Genomic DNA, 18,976 nt, shown 5'->3' on the forward strand with positions numbered 1-18,976 from the left:
GATTTCATACAGTACTGTAATCTGTAAGATTACAGTGTACTGTATGTGTTATGAATTTTCACTTTTTTTAATTTGCCGCCAGGCTCCGCCCCTGTGCGTCGCAACGCTCACAGGGAACGGAGCCCAGCACAGAGAGGCTTCGGGAGGAGGACAGAGCCCACAGACACAGCGGGAGGACATCGCAGGATCCTGGGGACAAGGTAAGTATACCGCACCAGGATCCAGAGAAGTAATCCCGAGTGTAGCTCGGGGTTACCGCTAATGGTGCTGAAATTTAACCCAGAGCCACACTCAGGAATACCACCAGGGAGACTACAGTAACGCAGTGCCATATCTCAAAAAATGGCCTGGTCATGAAGGGGGGTAAATCTTGTGCAGTTGAAATGGTTAATTTCCTATTTGCCTTCACTGCAACGTGTTCTCCAACTATTTCCATAAAGAACACATTAGGGAACCAGTGAAACTGTCACCAGCCCCTAATGAATTCTGAGTAGGACTACAGTATATAGAGAATTCACATCAGAAAGGGGAAACAAAGATTTTTCTGACGGGTATTCCGCTTGTGTGTACAGGGCATTAGTGGGATTTTTTTTTTTTTTTGCCAAAAATATGTAGCAGAATACATATTGGCCTAAATTGATGAAGAAATTTGATTTTTTACATTTTTTTACTGGATGTGTTTAAGAGCAGCAAGTAAAAAAAATATTATTTTTTTTTTATTTTCAAAATTGTTGGTCGCTTTTTTTTATAGCGCAAAAAATAAAAAATGCAGAAATGATCAAATATCGCCAAAAAAAGGTTTATTTTTGGGAAAAAAAGGACATACATTTTATTTGGGTACAGTGTCGCATGGACTGCACATTTGTCAGTTTACCTCCCTGGCGGTATGATTATTTCAGATTTTTGCGTCTCAAAGAGGTACAATTATTTTGCATAGAGATTTGGCGTTTTATATTGTAGGCCTGTAATTCTTAGCAATAACACTTAAATCTGTAACTGAAATCTGTCCACCAAGAGTCTAGTTGATATCCCGAGTATGATGAAGTTTGAAACACAAAATCATAAATTATAATATAATAAATAAATAATTATAAAAAATAATAATATAATAATAATAAAATACATTTCCCCACGATTCACTATCGCTCAAATCTGCAAGTGTTCTAATTCACTATCGCTGTTTTCTAGCTGGTCTAAAACCACTTTTGACGTAAAGGGTCACTTTTTGGTTGCTATGGACAATCCCAAGTTTCCAGGCAGAAAGAACAGTATATATCATATAAAACTGCATGCAGAGCACTGGACAAAGCACTGGGGACAAAAGGGAAGTGAAATGATTTCATACAGTACTGTAATCTGTAAGATTACATTGTACTGTATGTGTTATGAATTTTCACTTTTTTTAATTTGCCGCCAGGCTCCGCCCCTGTGCGTCGCAACGCTCACAGGGAACGGAGCCCAGCACAGAGAGGCTTCGGGAGGAGGACAGAGCCCACAGACACAGCGGGAGGACATCGCAGGATCCTGGGGACAAGGTAAGTATACCGCACCAGGATCCAGAGAAGTAATCCCGAGTGTAGCTCGGGGTTACCGCTAATGGTGCTGAAATTTAACCCAGAGCCACACTCAGGAATACCACCAGGGAGACTACAGTAACGCAGTGCCATATCTCAAAAAATGGCCTGGTCATGAAGGGGGGTAAATCTTGTGCAGTTGAAATGGTTAATTTCCTATTTGCCTTCACTGCAACGTGTTCTCCAACTATTTCCATAAAGAACACATTAGGGAACCAGTGAAACTGTCACCAGCCCCTAATGAATTCTGAGTAGGACTACAGTATATAGAGAATTCACATCAGAAAGGGGAAACAAAGATTTTTCTGACGGGTATTCCGCTTGTGTGTACAGGGCATTAGTGGGATTTTTTTTTTTTTTGCCAAAAATATGTAGCAGAATACATATTGGCCTAAATTGATGAAGAAATTTGATTTTTTACATTTTTTTACTGGATGTGTTTAAGAGCAGCAAGTAAAAAAAATATTATTTTTTTTTTATTTTCAAAATTGTTGGTCGCTTTTTTTTATAGCGCAAAAAATAAAAAATGCAGAAGTGATCAAATATCGCCAAAAAAAGGTTTATTTTTGGGAAAAAAAGGACATACATTTTATTTGGGTACAGTGTCGCATGGACTGCACATTTGTCAGTTTACCTCCCTGGCGGTATGATTATTTCAGATTTTTGCGTCTCAAAGAGGTACAATTATTTTGCATAGAGATTTGGCATTTTATATTGTAGGCCTGTAATTCTTATAACTTAAGATCTGTAACTGAAATCTGTCCACCAAGAGTCTAGTTGATATCCCGAGTATGATGAAGTTTGAAACACAAAATCATAAATTATAATATAATAAATAAATAATTATAAAAAATAATAATATAATAATAATAAAATACATTTCCCCACGATTCACTATCGCTCAAATCTGCAAGTGTTCTAATTCACTATCGCTGTTTTCTAGCTGGTCTAAAACCACTTTTGACGTAAAGGGTCACTTTTTGGTTGCTATGGACAATCCCAAGTTTCCAGGCAGAAAGAACAGTATATATCATATAAAACTGCATGCAGAGCACTGGACAAAGCACTGGGGACAAAAGGGAAGTGAAATGATTTCATACAGTACTGTAATCTGTAAGATTACAGTGTACTGTATGTGTTATGAATTTTCACTTTTTTTAATTTGCCGCCAGGCTCCGCCCCTGTGCGTCGCAACGCTCACAGGGAACGGAGCCCTGTGAGCGTTGCAATGCCTTGAGTATCACCAGGGGAGGAAATAAGGAGATAAATCCCACTGGAGACCCAGAAAGCAACAAAAAAAGGTTTCAATCTTCACCTATATAAAACTTAAGAACACTTCTACTTTACGCTGTAAGTTTTATAATCTGTAAACAAACATGGTGGCATTTCTTCTTTCCTTTATACTCAGTGATTTTGAGTATTAAAGTCTCACTTTCTTGTAAATAATTTTTTTTTCACCCTGAAAACAATAGAGAGGAGACATCTACGAATAATGCTTTAAGCCATCGTTTAAAGGTAGCCTTAAGCATGTACTAGCATTATACCTTTTAAATGTATTTTCTTCGAAACATCTCTTTTCCCAACACGACACGTACTATTAATTATCTGAAATACATATAAATCTTTCACAGTGATACGCTATAGCTACAGTATATGTGTCAAGGCAAAAGGGTCACTCCGCTTCCTCTGTAGGATTTGCTTTGCCCTCTTGGCCACTTATTGTCAGATTGATTTCCGTGTTCCAGCTAAACAACCAAGCATCATCCCAATATAGTGCTAACGGTAACGGCAATGACTACCCAATTAGTAAACACAGTCAATGAATAGGTCAAGCTGTTTAAAGTCCAGGGACACAGTGTTAGGTTGAGCCTGCAGGATTGTTTAGCTTATTCTCTTGACACTCCTTTTCATCAGTGGAAATCTCTTTACGGTGTACCAGACAAGTAAATAAATCAGTATTCATCTAAATCTTGTCATACTGCCTAAAGGAGAGCAAAAAAAGAACACTCTGAGACACAGGTCATTAAAAATGAGATTTAACGTTGGTAAAATATGAGATCAATAATGAAATAGGATACCGTGTTCTGTGCATGGTGTGAACTCCATGTCAATACATTTCAGCATGTTTACTCCAGTAAGTGGTTGAACTCTTCAGTGATCTCTCTTGTGTTTCTTTTTTAGGCAAACTGTTCTTAATAATTGGCTGCATTAAATATGCAGTATATGTGTGTGTTTTTCTTCATCTAGTCTTACTTTGCAATTAGAATTTTTTTTCAGTCATCCTGTACCATATTGTCTATATATATTAATAGTATATGAACATATAGCAAAACATATATTGTAGATAAAGTATATCTATCAAAAATAGAGATATATGTGCACCATTAAAGGCTTTTGACAATGCTCTCATTTTTTATATATTTTTTTGATAATGAACGTGAAGGCCCTTTCATAAGTATGCCTACATTTTTTACTTTTGTATGCACTTATGTAGCTACACATTTTGTGATATACGTAACTGCGTGAATTATGTTCAGATGCATCAAGCATGCACAAAATTCTATAATACACAGGCCCAATTAAAGCACAAAATATACTGGAAATACAACATGCCCCACTTTTAAAATACTTTTTACTTACATTTGTTTTTGTGCAGAAATATGAATGTGTTTTACTGCAGGAAAAAGGACAAATGTGAGCTACCAAAAGGTGAAGTCTGGGTCATGTGGGAGATATGGTTGCTGTCTTACTTTTTTCCTTGCACCAATACAAAACAGGCCCCATTGTATTGTAATGCATATTAAAGTGTTTGTTACCCTAAAAAAAAAATGATCCTGTTCCCCTAAAGCATGTTACTCAGCACAGTGCTTGTGCTGTGTAAAGTTGTCCCCTGTATAACCTAAATAACAGCAGAGAGAGCCATACAAGGGATTGGTTCCAGTAATTGCCCCCTGTCATACCAATCATCCTCCCTGTGTATCATATGTTTCCCCCTGCTGCCCAGGCCCCTCTGTGTGCCCCTCTTTCCAACGTGCTGCTGGCTTCCCTCCTCTCCTTCCCACGGGTACCTGCAAGGACACAATAGGATCCTTCAGAATGAAGAGCAGGGAAAGGGTCCAATAAGTATGTTACAATTACCAGCCCCTTTCTTTCCTGAATGAACACAATGAGTGATCGATACCGATCACTCAATGTGTTTGCTCATAACTGAAGCATAGTAAATTGTGTTTATTTGGGGGGAAGCCCTGTCAGGTTGGCTGTATGGGACCCATGGTTTCTAACAGCAACCCTGCACATACTTGAACCCACAAGGATTTCAAATTGAGAGCGGCAGCTGTGACCTCCATGGGTGTATGCTTTAGTATGCCTTGTGTGAACGAGGCCATAAGTGGCCTGTGGGTGATTAAAATATCTAAAGCCAAAAGTTTTTTTTTAGATTTGAATACAGTAATGTTGAGTAAATTAGAACCCTTTTAGATGTATATTGCTGTCTGGGGCCCTGTTGACTACTGTCACTGGGAATGAAAGTAAGGGAAAAATCTAAAAATAATTTGAGTTGTCAACAGAATAGGACCAGGAGACATGTTTCAGTGGGGACAGTTCTTCCCATACAGCTAGATATCTGTCTCCTCCCTGAGGGGTACCATACCCATTCCCACATTATATACTGCAGCAGGGTGGCCCGGCTGCACAAAATCACGTACCTGTATGTGATTTTGTGCACGCAGTGTAGGGGGCTTGTGCACACCGCCGGAGTGCCACTCCTGCTGTGATTGGACACAGCAGGAGCCAATCAGTGGGTCTGGCAGCCATGATGGCCTCCACAACCTGCCGATCATTCTGTGGGGAGACGGAGCAGCGGTGTGCCTATGTAAACAAGGCAAACCGTTGATCTGTCAGGGAGCAAAAGAGCATCTTGTGTTTCAGCTAAGATGAAACAGGATCTCTCTTTTCCTCCAGTGTATTTGTCCCCCATGCAGTTAGAAAGCACCTCCCAGGCATACTCTTATGACCGCCCCTTGTGTTAACCTCTTCCCTGACAGTGTCATTTATACAGTGAGAGTGATTTTTTTTTTTTTAGCACTGATCACAGTATTGGTGTCACTGGTCCCCAAAAAGTGCCACTTAACACCCAATTTGTCCACCGCAATGTCGCCGCAATGTCGCAGTCCCACTAAAGACCGCTGATCACTGCCATTACTAGTAAAACTAAAAATGCCATAAAAATATCCCATAAATTGTAGACGCGATAACTTTTGCGCAAACCAATCAATGTACGCTTATTGGGATTTTTTTTACCAAAAATATGTAGCTGAATACATATTGGCCTAAACTGATAAGAAATTAGATTTTTTACATTTTTTAATTGGGAATGTTTTATAGCAGAAAGTAAAAAAATATTGTTTTTTATTCTGTCTTTTTTTATCTATAGCACAAAAAAAATAGAAACTGCAGAGGTGATCAAATACCACCAAAAGAAAGCTCTATTTGTGGGAAAAAGGAACATGAACTTTATTTGGGTGAGTGTCACATGACTGCACAATTGTCAAAGCAACTCAGTGCAGTATCGCAAAAAATGGCCAAGTTAGGAAGTGAGTAAAACCTTCTGGAGCTGAAGTGGTTAATGTCCCCCAAAGTAAGCTAGAGTCAATCACAATGTGCAGCTAAATAAAACGATTATTAATCATGGCATCCAGTAATGTTAATCCATTGTCAATCATGACAACTGAACATCTATCAATGAATATGTTTCAGACTCGTGTCCCTAAATGACAGCTCTCCTGGACTGGAATAATGTAAAACACACCACTGGGCACCTCAAGTGACGTCATTGACCAGATCATTGGGGTATTGGGATCCTCCCACATCTGTTTACATTACAACATATGGGAATTTGCACAGACAACCAGCTGCATTCATTTTGCAGGGCTTGCAAAGTACAAACAGACTGGGTTTGCCTCAAACCAATGTCTGACGCAAACCTGAATCTCATCCTTAGTTTCCACTCAAGTGCAGTGAACATGATAAGAAAGGATAACAAATCCTACAGTAAAATTTAGCTTTATGTAGAAATAACTAAACTTAAAGGATATCTCATCCCAAAAACAAAAATATAATACCATATATACTCGAGTATAAGTCGATCCGAGTATAAGTCAAGGCCCTAATTTACCTCAAAAAAATGGGAAAAACTTATTGACCCGAGTATAAGACGAGTGTAAGAAATGCACAGCTACTGTAAGTGGAAAAGAGGGTCAACAATGCCCATTTGCAGCCTCACTGTGCCCATTTGCGTGCCTCACTGTGCCCATTTGCAACCATAGGTCCCCTGAACTTCAAACTCAGTAGTTAAGGGTTCCGAGATGCCACCTAGCTGCAGCCAAAATTTGGGGTCTCTGAACCCAAAGGGTCCCAAAAGGACATTGCTGCAGATGGACACAGTTGACCAAATTTGGGGCCCCGTATATCGTGGCCAATTAGTGCTAGGAACCCCAAGTTTGGTGTGCAAGCCCAGTGGAAATAGCTCCATAAAATATCCAAAGCTGGAGTTTCTAGCACCAATTGGCCCCGAGATACAGGGCCCCAAAAATCGGTTCAGAAAATGTCAAGCACTTTTCTGCAGCAGAGAATGACATTTTCCGAACCGCATTTGGGGCCTCCATCTTTGGATATGTTGTGGTACTAGGTCCACTGGGTTTGCACACCACACTTGGGGTTCCTAGCACCAAGTGGCCCTGAGATACAGGGCCCCAAATTCGGTTTGGAAAATGAAATTTTTTGCTGCAGAAAAGTGCTTGACTCAAGTATAAGTAGAGGGGGGCACTTTCAGCACAAAAAAATGTGCTGAAAAACTCGACTTATACTCGAGTATATATGGTATATCTTTAGATGTGGTGGATGCATTTATGTCTTTATTTTCATGTCCTGTTCTTGTGCACTGAAGCAATCATATTAAATTTCACAGCTATCATCTGTAAACTATGGAAACCTTGCTCCTTAGTAATGCAGATGAGTAGGGGGAGTGTTTGACCCTCGCCTAGGGTGAAATTATATTCCTACATAGATGCATTGGGATTGATTTACTAAAACTGGAAAGTGTAAAATATGGTGCAGTTCTGCATAGAAACAAATCAGCTTCCAGGTTTTTTTTTTTATCAAAGCTTAATTGAACAAGCTGATTAGAAACTGATTGGCTACCATGCACAGCTGCACAAGATTTTGCATTCTCCAGTTTTAGTACAGTAAATTAACCCCATTATGTTGGGTGTGAGAATTGCTACCCTATGGCAGGAAGTGTCAGGATCCCCAAGTGAAAATAAAAGAAAAAGAAGCCTGACAAAAAATAACAAAGCTACTTCATCAAAAGATTGTAAGATGATATATATTAAGTTTTTGTTTTTGGACTTACGGTAGATATACTTTGATGACACTGAGACACAGAGGGGTTGATTTACTAAAGGAGTAGAGCATGTTCGCTTTGCAAAACCCAATCACAAGCAAGGAAAATTTAAAAAACTGTATTTTGGCTTACATAAGATTGGGTGATGGAAGCAAGCAAAGCTTTGCCTTATTCACTATGCTAAGGGACATTTCCCTTGCAAAGTGACACTTCACTTTTCTAGGTAAAAGGCCTATTTCCTTTAGTAAATCTCTCCCTATATTGTGTTGATTTAGTGGCTGCAGGCTTCCAACATTTTTAAGATGCTTCTGAGATGATTCAAATTTGCCAGTACACTTGACTTGCATATGACCTGCTTAAACTGCTTTTATATTCAGTTAACTGGCAACTAAGCAGTTCTTTATTAAAAATAAAAAAAAGCTTGTCAACGCTGCTCCTTTAAATGTTTACAAGAATGATTCTGGGGACCCAATGAATATAATAAAGCAAATAATGCAAAGTCACAGATGAAGACTAATATGAAAGATAATAGTTAGTACTTGAGATAGCATATCTAATTATTTTATAAATTGTGAGTTTTAGTGTATGTAAATATATAAATTCCCAGGAAGGAAAACAGGAAAACTGGCATCAAATTCATGGGTGGCCAAGACTCATTTATGCCCCTGGGGAGCAAAAGCTGATCCAAGTAATCTGATCCAATAGAAGAACTACTGTAGCTCAAATTGTTGAAAAAGTTAATACTGGTTTCGATAGATAGGTGTCAGAACACACAGTGCATAGCAGTTTGTTGTGTATGTGTAGCCGCAGACCGGTAAGGGTGCCCATGCTGACCCATATCTACTGCCAAAAGCGCCTACAATGGGCACGTGAGTATCAGAACTAGACCACGAAGTAAGGAAAGAAGGTGGTCTGGGCCATTGAATTTAAGATTGGCTTCAGGAGCACAACAATAAGTTTGAGGTGTTCACCTGGCCTACAAATTCTCCAGATCTTAGTCCAATCGAGCATCTGTAGGATGTGTTGGAAAAACAAGTCTGATCCATGGAGGCCCCAAGTCACAACTTACAGGACTTAAAGGATCTGCTACTGAAGGCTTGCTGCCGGATACCAAAGCATATATTCAGAGGTCTAGTGGAGCCTAGTGGCTTCCATGCCTGTTATGGTGGGTGGTCATAATGTTAATTGATTGGTAAATACTAATCAATTACCTTGTCATTAGTTATTTATAATACTAAAATGTCCGATGTTGTGTTGTGAAAACATTTTTAATAAGTTGGTTACATGTATAGTATGGCACCATATAGCTCATAAACAATGTTTCGATCAGACTGTTTTTACTTCTTTGCAGTTTTGAACATTACTAAACATGTTTTTACAGAAAATGATCAACTACATTGTTGTTCTAGGTAAACTGGTATGCAGTGTAGACACAACAGGCATCTGCGAGGAAAGCTGTACATGGAAATTTCACACCATTTTTCTTTTCACGGGTATGTGTCAGAAATGATGCAGATCACAATGTAGAAACATCTGAACTGGGTAACTATGGTATCGAAATGCAGAAACTGCTTATTAGCATCCATATATATAACACATTGACACTACAGGGAAAGTTAGTTTAAAATCATAAATGTCAAGACATAATTAACTAAAAGGTCAAATTTAATTACAGTTGTTGAAACTGAAATGCACTAATTACTACTACTTTGTAAGAACATTTCTTGAAGCAGTCTGCAGGATTTCTAACTGCCACCACACTTTCCAAACATAGATGCTGCTTGCAAGCCTTCACTATTCTCTTTCTTACATTAGACTACATGATAATGTCCACATATAAAATGTTTTATTTCTCTCAACTAATTTGCAGATAGATGGAATGATAAACAAAGTATGATACACACACAGGGCAGAAAATACTTATTTTAAAAAATTACTAGCAGAAGTAATAATTTTAAAAAAGTGAACATGTTATTATCAGTTTTGAGTTTTGTGATACTCCTCTCTAGTAAGGATGAACTCTTGTCTCGGCCGGAACATAGGTTTCGACTGATCTTTGTTTTTTCTGGCCTACCTCTACACAGGCTATCCCCCTTCAGTCTAGCATGATTGCTGCTGGCAGACTAATCCAACTTACCAACAGCTCAGTGACCTTCACCCCTCTCTGCCATCCCTTCGCTGGTTTCTGATTGCCCAGTGAATAAATACAAAATACTAACAACAACATATAAAGCAATGTACAACTCAGCCCCAAACTATCCTCTCCACTCCTCCTAGACCTTCTGCTCTCTAACTCCCTTGTCTCCTTCTCCCACGCTCCTCTTCAAGATTTCTCCAGAGCCTCTCCCACTCTCTGGAACTGTCTACCCCAATCTGTCCAGCTTTCTCTTATTCTGTACACTTTTAGGCAATCCCTGAAAATTCATATCTTCTTCTTCTTATCTGATACTTTTATCTCTACCATAAGATCATCCCTCACAGTGATTACCTTTTGTTCCACTTACCCCTCCCTATTAGGTTTTAACAGCTAAAAACTGATACTTTTATTTCTACCATAAGATCATCCCTCACAGTGATTACCGTTTGTTCCACTTACCCCTCCCTATTAGGGTTTAAGCTAGTAGCTGAGCCCTCCTAACCCTCTTTTATTGAATAGTGTTTTTACTGTACTGTCTTGCTTTATTTTATAAATTGCTGTGCAAACTGATGGTGATACTTTTGGTATAACTTTTTTTAAGAATAACGATAAGAACGCTATTCCCATTTTAACTCAATTTGGCTGTTCTTTCTATTGCTTGATTGGTACTTTGAAATACTGTAAGTGCATGGTGTATATGACTAACTATAGTATATAATCTTACTTTTTCTTTATGTAAAAAACAAAACTGTAGAGCTTCATCGGTTCCTTATTATGTTTTGTTCTAATTGTGAATTCCTACTGAATCAATATACTTTTTATTGTACTTTGTTTTCACAAGTAAACAGTTTGTAAACAGAAATAAAGTGAATGCTGAATTAAGTGTGTGCCCAGGTCAGTGGGCACCCAGTAAACCTTTGGTACTATTCATTAAACATTGCACTACAGCATTATTATTTATAGTCCTACAGTTCATGACTAATTAATGAACAAAAAGTAATGATATTGTTTATCCACATTTATTATAAAAAAAATAGAACTAAAATGCTTATTATACTATGTGACTAATACATATAATCCATAAGGATATACTTTATTTAATATCAGAAAAAAGTATTGAAAATCTCTGAACAGACAGCTTACCCTCATAAAACATTTAGAATTCCCATGTACTTTATTTCACTCTCCACCACCACTATGAAGAATAACGAGGAGGAGAAGGAGGAGGAGAAAAAGGAGGAGGCATGCATAAAAAAAAAATTATTAAAATTTACATAGATATACTGCCATTTTTTGTTTAATAATCCGTTTTATTTTATACTTTACATTTCCTCAATTGTTATCACTATAACTGTTAATACAAGTATTAATGCTAGGAATAGTGGTAAAATATTAATAATTACTGTATATTGTGATCTGCCTGCTCCAATTCTACTGAGGAAGCCTGATTCCAGGCATAACATATATAGGGGCAGAGCTATGTCGGTGACGTCACATTGCAGCCATCTTAGGCTCTGGCGAGTCTATGAAGAGAAGGTGATGTTGCCATATGTAACTTTTAAAGCAATGCGAGTCCCATAGCACTTTGGGTGTGCTTTATTACAAGCATACTTTTTTCTATTTGCTTCATTAATTGTTTTAATCAGAGAGCATTATTGATGCAATTTGTATTTTTATTTTTACATGATATTAATTCACATACACGGTACAAGTGATGGATGTATGAAGGTGATCCTGGAACCCCTCTGAGTAAAGCCCAGGAGGGGGGAGTGCATTTGACCTTTATTAATCATTAAGGTCAAATACTAGAGGTGAACATTCACTTTTCACATGAGGTGCAGCATGTGGAGCATGGGTGATATGTGATAAACAGGAAGATAATTGTTTGTATTCTGGTTGAGGCACTTTTCATTGACTAAATATTTTTTATACTTTTTTTTGATCTTGAAGATGTTGTGCTACATCTTTATTGTATATTAAATTACTATATATGGTTATATATATTGTTAATATATTAACAAAATATATTAATATATTTCCTAAAGTGCACCTGCTCTCATACTATAGACATTATAGGAAGTAAAACAAGCCATCACTGAACTCATTTGTACTAAGTAATTTATTTTCAAAAATCAAAATTCTTAGCAGACACTATGAAATCCAGCTTTCATCTGTTGCTAACAGCTTACAAACGTCTAATGTGTGCTTACAGTTGAAGGCCAGCAAGCTGCAAAGAGTGTGCTGTACATACAGTGCAATATACAAGAAGATGTTATTTTAGTTTACCACAATGCCAGTGGTACTCATAAACTGTGGGTTTCTTGGGTTTAGTTCAGTCCAATCCTAGCTTGTTCAAAGCTTGACAAATGTGGTGAACATTCTGGCCATTTTTGGTCATCTCACCTGCTTGAACCTCCAGCTGATGTTAGAACACACACATCAGCTGGATGTCTGACATTTAGGGCAACTGCTGCTAAATGATATGATTGATCCCTCTGGTTTCTTTTTGTAAACAGACTAAAGGGGATCCTGGATGACCCTTTTGACCAAGTATGGTTTTGTATTTTGTCAAATACATCACTAAGGATTATTGACAACATCTTTACAAACAGAAGTCACCAGGGTTCTGTCATTTATGATAAGAGTAGTGGTGTGTGAAGATCGTTGGGTGCAGTGGGTCCTCATGGCAGCAGGTTAACATGTCCATCATGATTGACATGGGGCATTGTCTGTTTTTCATTATTTTTTTTATCAGGTGGAGGACTTTATTGATATCTGTAGTACTGCTGATTCATTCACCTGGGCTTGGGGGGGTAGCATGTTTAAAGCATGGGGTCCCCTTAATAACTCAAAGAGACCCTTATCCTGGGTGGGAAGGGGGACTAAACAAACCCAAGACTCCATTTATGAATCATACAAGGCCACATGCCCTCAACACACTTAAATTTAAGTAGGACATTGACCTCATTCCCACATCATGTCCACTTAAAGTCATGTGGGAGTTCTTTGCGGGAACTTAGCAGAATCTGTAAGTCCCCTTTAGAATAGAGTCCCAAGGCATCCCAAAATGAATGAGTACAGGTGTTAGAAACCATGAACCAGACCGAGACAGAAGTACAGTGAAATCACACTTGTTTATTAATAAAAATAAAAAGCTAAATAAAGTAAGCATAGTCAAAGCATACCCAGAGTTCAGTAATCGGGTAGTCAGGCAAGCCAGAGTTCAGTAACCAGATCGGGTAATCAGTCAGGCCAGAAATCAGGAATCCAAGCAGAGGAACAGCAAGCAGGATAAGGAGCCAGAAGGGATTTCAGCAAAGCCAGTCTTTAAACAGAAACGCAGGAGATGGTTTCTTGTGATGTGACCAAGGCAAAGGCAGGAATGAAGTGAGCTGCAGATCTTTAAGTAGGATGGACGAGCAGATCCACAACAGCTGGTAACCGTGGAGAGAGATGAGAGCTGGCAATTAGCCGACAGCTGAGCGGCCAGCTCAGAGAAGGAAGGGCTGAGCCAGCCCTGACAACAGGGTATATATTACTCATGTTACTCATTTACAAAAAATGTGTAAATAAAAACACCCACACTGTGACAAAAATCCTTTATTACAAAAAATAAAAAATAAATAAATAATGTTCACTAAATTCAATGTCAGAAACATTGTCCAGTAATGAAGATTCATGTAAATCACAATGACCTGCCAACATGACAATAATCTCTGCTGGCTTCTATGTGTAAACAAAGGTGTTGGGGTTGCTGGAGGAAATCATGAAATAAATGAGGTCATAACCATATTTGGTTAGTGACTTCACCCAGGATCCCCTGCTTATTTGTATACAATACAAACAGAGGCTTGATGAGATCTGTCATTTAGCAGCTGTTGTAGTGTTTCCACCATTAAATCACAGGTCCTCAGCCACTATTTGTAAAAATAAAAAGTCACTTTTGAAAAAGTATATTGTAGTGCTCTGCAACTTCAGATGAAGATGTAAGGCATCCCCAAAGTGTGTCAGAATATGTTATGTTATGTTAAGGATTTGTGTATTTTTAATGTTGCCCTTTAAGACTAATTAAAATACCTTCTCCCTGCTAAACGGTATTTTTTAAAATGTTTTTGAGTTGAAAATATCCACAAAGGCAGTAGGCAGCTACCCATGCCCTTATTTTAACAAAATCTTAAAATTTACTTTAACTACTTCCCACCCGCACACATCATATGACGTCCTGGGCTTTGGGCAGGTATATCTGAATGATGCCTGTAGTTACAGACACCATTCAGATATTGCCGGTTTCAGCCAGATGTAGATCATAGAGATTTCTGGTGGACCAGATGGTTGCCGGAGTCTCTATGATCATCAGAGGTCGGGTGCGATGTGTTATGACGTCACGCCGGCCTCTCCATTCAAAAAAACGGCGCCGCTTCGGCTGGGAAGCGGTGATCGTTTTATTTTATTTTTTTATTTCAGGCTTCCCAGCCTAGTGGTGAGATATGGGGTCTTATTGACCCCATATCTCACTATTAAGATGACCTGTCATGTTATATTCCTATTACAAGGGATGTTTACATTCCTTGTAATAGAAATAAAAGTGATCAAAAATGTTTTTTTTTTCAAAAAAGTGTCAAAATAAAAAAACAAAATATAATTATCAATAAAAAAAAAAAAAAATTTAAAGCGCCGCTGTCTCCATGTGCTCGCACGTAGAAGCAAATGCATACGTAAGTCCCGCCCACATATGAAAACGGTGTTCAAACCATACATGTGAGGTATCGCCACGAACGTTGGAGCAAGAGCAATCATTTTGTCATTAGACCTCCTCTGTAACTCAAAATATGTAACCAGTAAAAAAATTTCAAGCGTCGCCTATGGGGATTTTTAAGTACCGAACATTGGCACCATTCTACGAGCGTGTGCAATTTTGAAGCGTGACATGTTAGGTATCTATTTACTCGGCGTAACTTCATCTTTCACAATATGCAAAAACATTGGGCTAACTTTAGTGTTTTTTTTTTTTAAACACAAAACTGTTTTTTTCCCCCAAAAAAAGCGTTCGAAAAATTCCTGCACAAATACCGTGTGAGATAAAAAGTTGCAACAAACGCCATTGTATTCTCTAGGGTCTTTGCTAAAAAAAACATATATAATGTTTGGAGGTTCTATGTAATTTTGTAGTAAAAAAATGATGATTTTTACACGTAGGAGAGAAATGTCAGAATTGGCCTGGTAAGGAAGTGGTTAAAAAAAATCAGCTCCCGTAGACTTCAATGGAGTCTGGCACTATGTGCAAGTTTAGTAGACTTTTCCAAGGTTTGCTGATTGTCCTTCCAACCAAACTTTAGTTTATCCCTAGCCTATATCTAGAGAAGGGAATAGGGGTTTATTTTTTAGTGCTTTTACAGCTTATTCAGAATATGTACAAAAACAGTTGAGTACAGTTAATGTTCCAGGAGACAAGGGATAGAGCTATGGAATGGGGAACAGGAGATTCACAGAGGTGGGTATGGTCATAAAATGTTTAGTAGCGATTTAAAAAACTGAGGCCTTTACTCAGTCCATACTTTTCTGCAACAAACACAATTATCAGTCGTAGTTCAGAATATGCAAATACTTTAGAGAACATAGACTGGGCACTATCTTAATAACTTGGAATAATAATCAAGTAATAACAGAAAAATCAACCACAGTCAATCATATGTTATTGTCTGATTTGGTCTGCATTGTGTACTAAATCCTTCCCAATGATCTAGTATTATCTGAGATACTGAAAATGTTTGTGGTAGTTCCCAGGCATACATTCTTGTGCAGCTGGTGGTTGGTGATTATGTCAATGCCCATGGTATTTAAATGGTCTTGTAGCTATTTTGGGAATGCTATGACAAGAACTATTACACTGATAAAAATGATTCTGTCAGCTTGTAATTTTAACATAAAAAATGTGTAATTTTCAACATAAAATTAAATGTTAATTAATTTACTTTGATATTTTAAGTACCTTACTTAAATTTCATTAGTTCTTAAAACACACCTTTTACATTTACAGAAATAATGTATAATATTGAGTAATCTAGACAAAACTTTTAAGGTATGTGCATTTCCATATTCTTATTGTGTTATATTTACTTAAAAAAATGATCTTTTCTTTTAACTGAAATTTCAGGACGCATATGTTTGCCAAACGTGCAAACGCACGAGTTTTGATGCTGTATATTTTAAAGAGTTTGACGTCTTTTGGAACTTTGAAAGCCAGCACAAGTCAGTTCCCATACGTTTGAGGCCCATCAGGACAAAAGAGCGCCACCAGTGACAAGAATTTTTCCAAGTCACTATAAGGCCATGCAATGCCATTAAAAGGTAAGAGTGAACATTAAGCAATTTATCATTCACATGCTTTAAATGTTGCTTAACATACCATTCAAAATGTTTATTTTATTTGCAGATTAATATATTTATAATAAATGGACATACGTCTGTTGTATACACCTATTGAGACAACTCACTTGTGCGCATGCAAAGTTTGCGCTTACTGCATGTGGCAGAACGCAACCAAGATGCAGGATGAGGGACCGCCAGCTGTTAAGCTTAAAAAACTATTTTGTGCCACAAAAATTTATGTTTCAGCCGATTCGTTTTTTGAGATATTGGAATTCAAATTCAGATTATGTAACTTCAAGCCCCGCCCACTTTGCACCCAATGTTATTAAAATTTAAAAACAAAGATAGTATTGGATTGCACTGCATCTGTGCTGATTTGTGCTGCAAAACAAACGTATGTGCTGGTTTGGTTTCAGAGATATTGCGCATTATAGTTGATGAAACCTCTTCCACTTTGCACCACGTTATTACATTTTAAAAATAATTATACAATTTGTTTGTGCTGCGTTTGTGCTGATTTGTACCATGAAAACAAAATTTCTGTTTGTTCAGTTTTTGAGATATTGAACATCCAACATTTAGATTATGTAACCTAAAGCCCTGCCCACTTTGCACTATGTTATTACATTTCAAAAATAAATATACCATATTTATGCTGCATTAGCAGGAAAAACAAGCATATTCATATAATGTATTTTTTTCATATAGCACTCTCATTTTGTATCAGAACGATTGATTATGGGACTCATTTATGCTTTTAGCCTGAGTTACCTTGAAAACCTAAAATATACCTTTGAAGTTTTTCAGAAGATCTTTTTTGAGCTAGATGTGGGTAATCTATCTTCAAAAGTCCACACTTTAACCGCTTGCCAACCAGCCACCATCATTATATTGCAACAGGTTGGTTCTCCTGCGCAAACCGCTGTAGGTGTACGTCGGTCTTTGTACAGGAGATAGTGGGCTGCGCACCCCTGCATGCTGCGGGTCCGGAGGACTTGATGCCCACCGGCGACCCACGAGCGCGGTATACAGAGGCAAAACGGGGATCTGCCTATGTAAACAAGGCGATTCCTCATTCTGCCAGATGACATGTCAGAGATCTTCTGTTCCCAGTGATTGGGAACAGCCATCTCTCTCTCATGTCCCTGATAGCCCATCCTCCTACAGTTAGAACACACCCAGGGAACACACTTAACCCCTTGTTCGCCTCCTAGTGTTAACCCCTTCCCTGCCAGTGTTATTTGTACATTGATCAGTGCATTTTTATAGCACTGATCAATGTAATAATGTCACTGATGCCCAAAAAGTGTGATTTGAGGTCAGATTTGTCCGCCGCAATGTTGCAGTCCCGCTAAAAAAGTCAGTTCCCATACGGCAGGAAAAACAAGCATTTTGTGCTACAAAAATTTATGTTTCAGCCAATTCTTTTTTTGAGATATTGGAATTCAAATTCAGATTATGTAACATCAAGCCCCGCCCACTTTGCACATGTCAGAGATCTTCTGTTCCCAGTGATTGGCAACAGCCATCTCTCTCATGTCCCTGATAGCCCATCCCCCCTACAGTTAGAACACACCCAGGGAACACACTTAACCCCTTGATCGCCCCCTAGTGTTAACCCCTTCCCAGACATTGTTACTTGTACATTGATCAGTGCATTTTTATAGCACTGATCAATGTAATAATGTCACTGATCCCCAAAAAGTGTGATTTGAGGTTAGATTTGTCCGCCGCAATGTTGCAGTCCCGCTAAAAAACGCACATTACCAGTAAAAACTGTAGAAAAAAACAGAAGTCCCTAAATCTATCCCATAGTGTGTAGACGCATTAACGTTTGCAAAAAACAATCGATATATGCCTATTGCAATTTTTTTAACCAAAAATATGTAGAAGAATATATATCGGCCTAAACCGATGAATACATTTTTTTAATAGTTTCTTATTTTTTGGATATGTATTATAGCAAAAAGTATTTTTTTTCAAAATTGTCGGTCTATTTTAGTTTATAGCGCAAAAAATAAAAAAACGAAGAGGTGATCAAATGCCACCAAAAGAAAGCTCTATTTGTGGGAAAAAGGGACATCAATTTTGTTTGGGTACAGCGTGCAATTGGGGACCGTGCAATTGTCAGTTAAAGTGATGCAGTGCCGTATCGCAAAAAATGGCCTGGTCATAAGGGGACAAATCCTTCCGAGGCTGAAGTGGTTAAGTGCAAATTAGCTTCCTAAAAGGCTTTAAAAAAGTTAATACATTCTGTATTCTATGTTCTTTACAGATATACTGTATATACATGTATGTTTTTCAGTTTGATTTGTTAGCTGAGAAAGAAGCATTTTTTCTTTTTTCTTTATTTTTATATGTTTACATTTACATTTGATGCTGCTATAATAATATTACATTTGTAACACTTTATAAGTAATAAACGTTAATTTGTTTTGAAAGCCTGCTTCATGAGACTATTCATTTTTTTAAAAAACATATTATTGTATTATTTTT

General features: G+C 37.8%; 1 long non-coding RNA gene across 1 annotated transcript in view; it reads left to right on the plus strand.

The window, feature by feature from the left end:
* Positions 1–18,976, plus strand: part of LOC141124950 (uncharacterized) — a 620,003-nt gene that overhangs the window by 411,677 nt on the left and 189,350 nt on the right. Inside the window, exon 4 of the long non-coding RNA XR_012241270.1 lies at positions 16,266–16,459. This is a non-coding gene — a long non-coding RNA (uncharacterized lncRNA). The remainder of the gene's footprint in view (positions 1–16,265; positions 16,460–18,976) is intronic.

This window comes from Aquarana catesbeiana, linkage group LG01 (assembly GCF_042186555.1).
Source record: "Aquarana catesbeiana isolate 2022-GZ linkage group LG01, ASM4218655v1, whole genome shotgun sequence".
Lineage (NCBI taxonomy): Eukaryota > Metazoa > Chordata > Amphibia > Anura > Ranidae > Aquarana > Aquarana catesbeiana.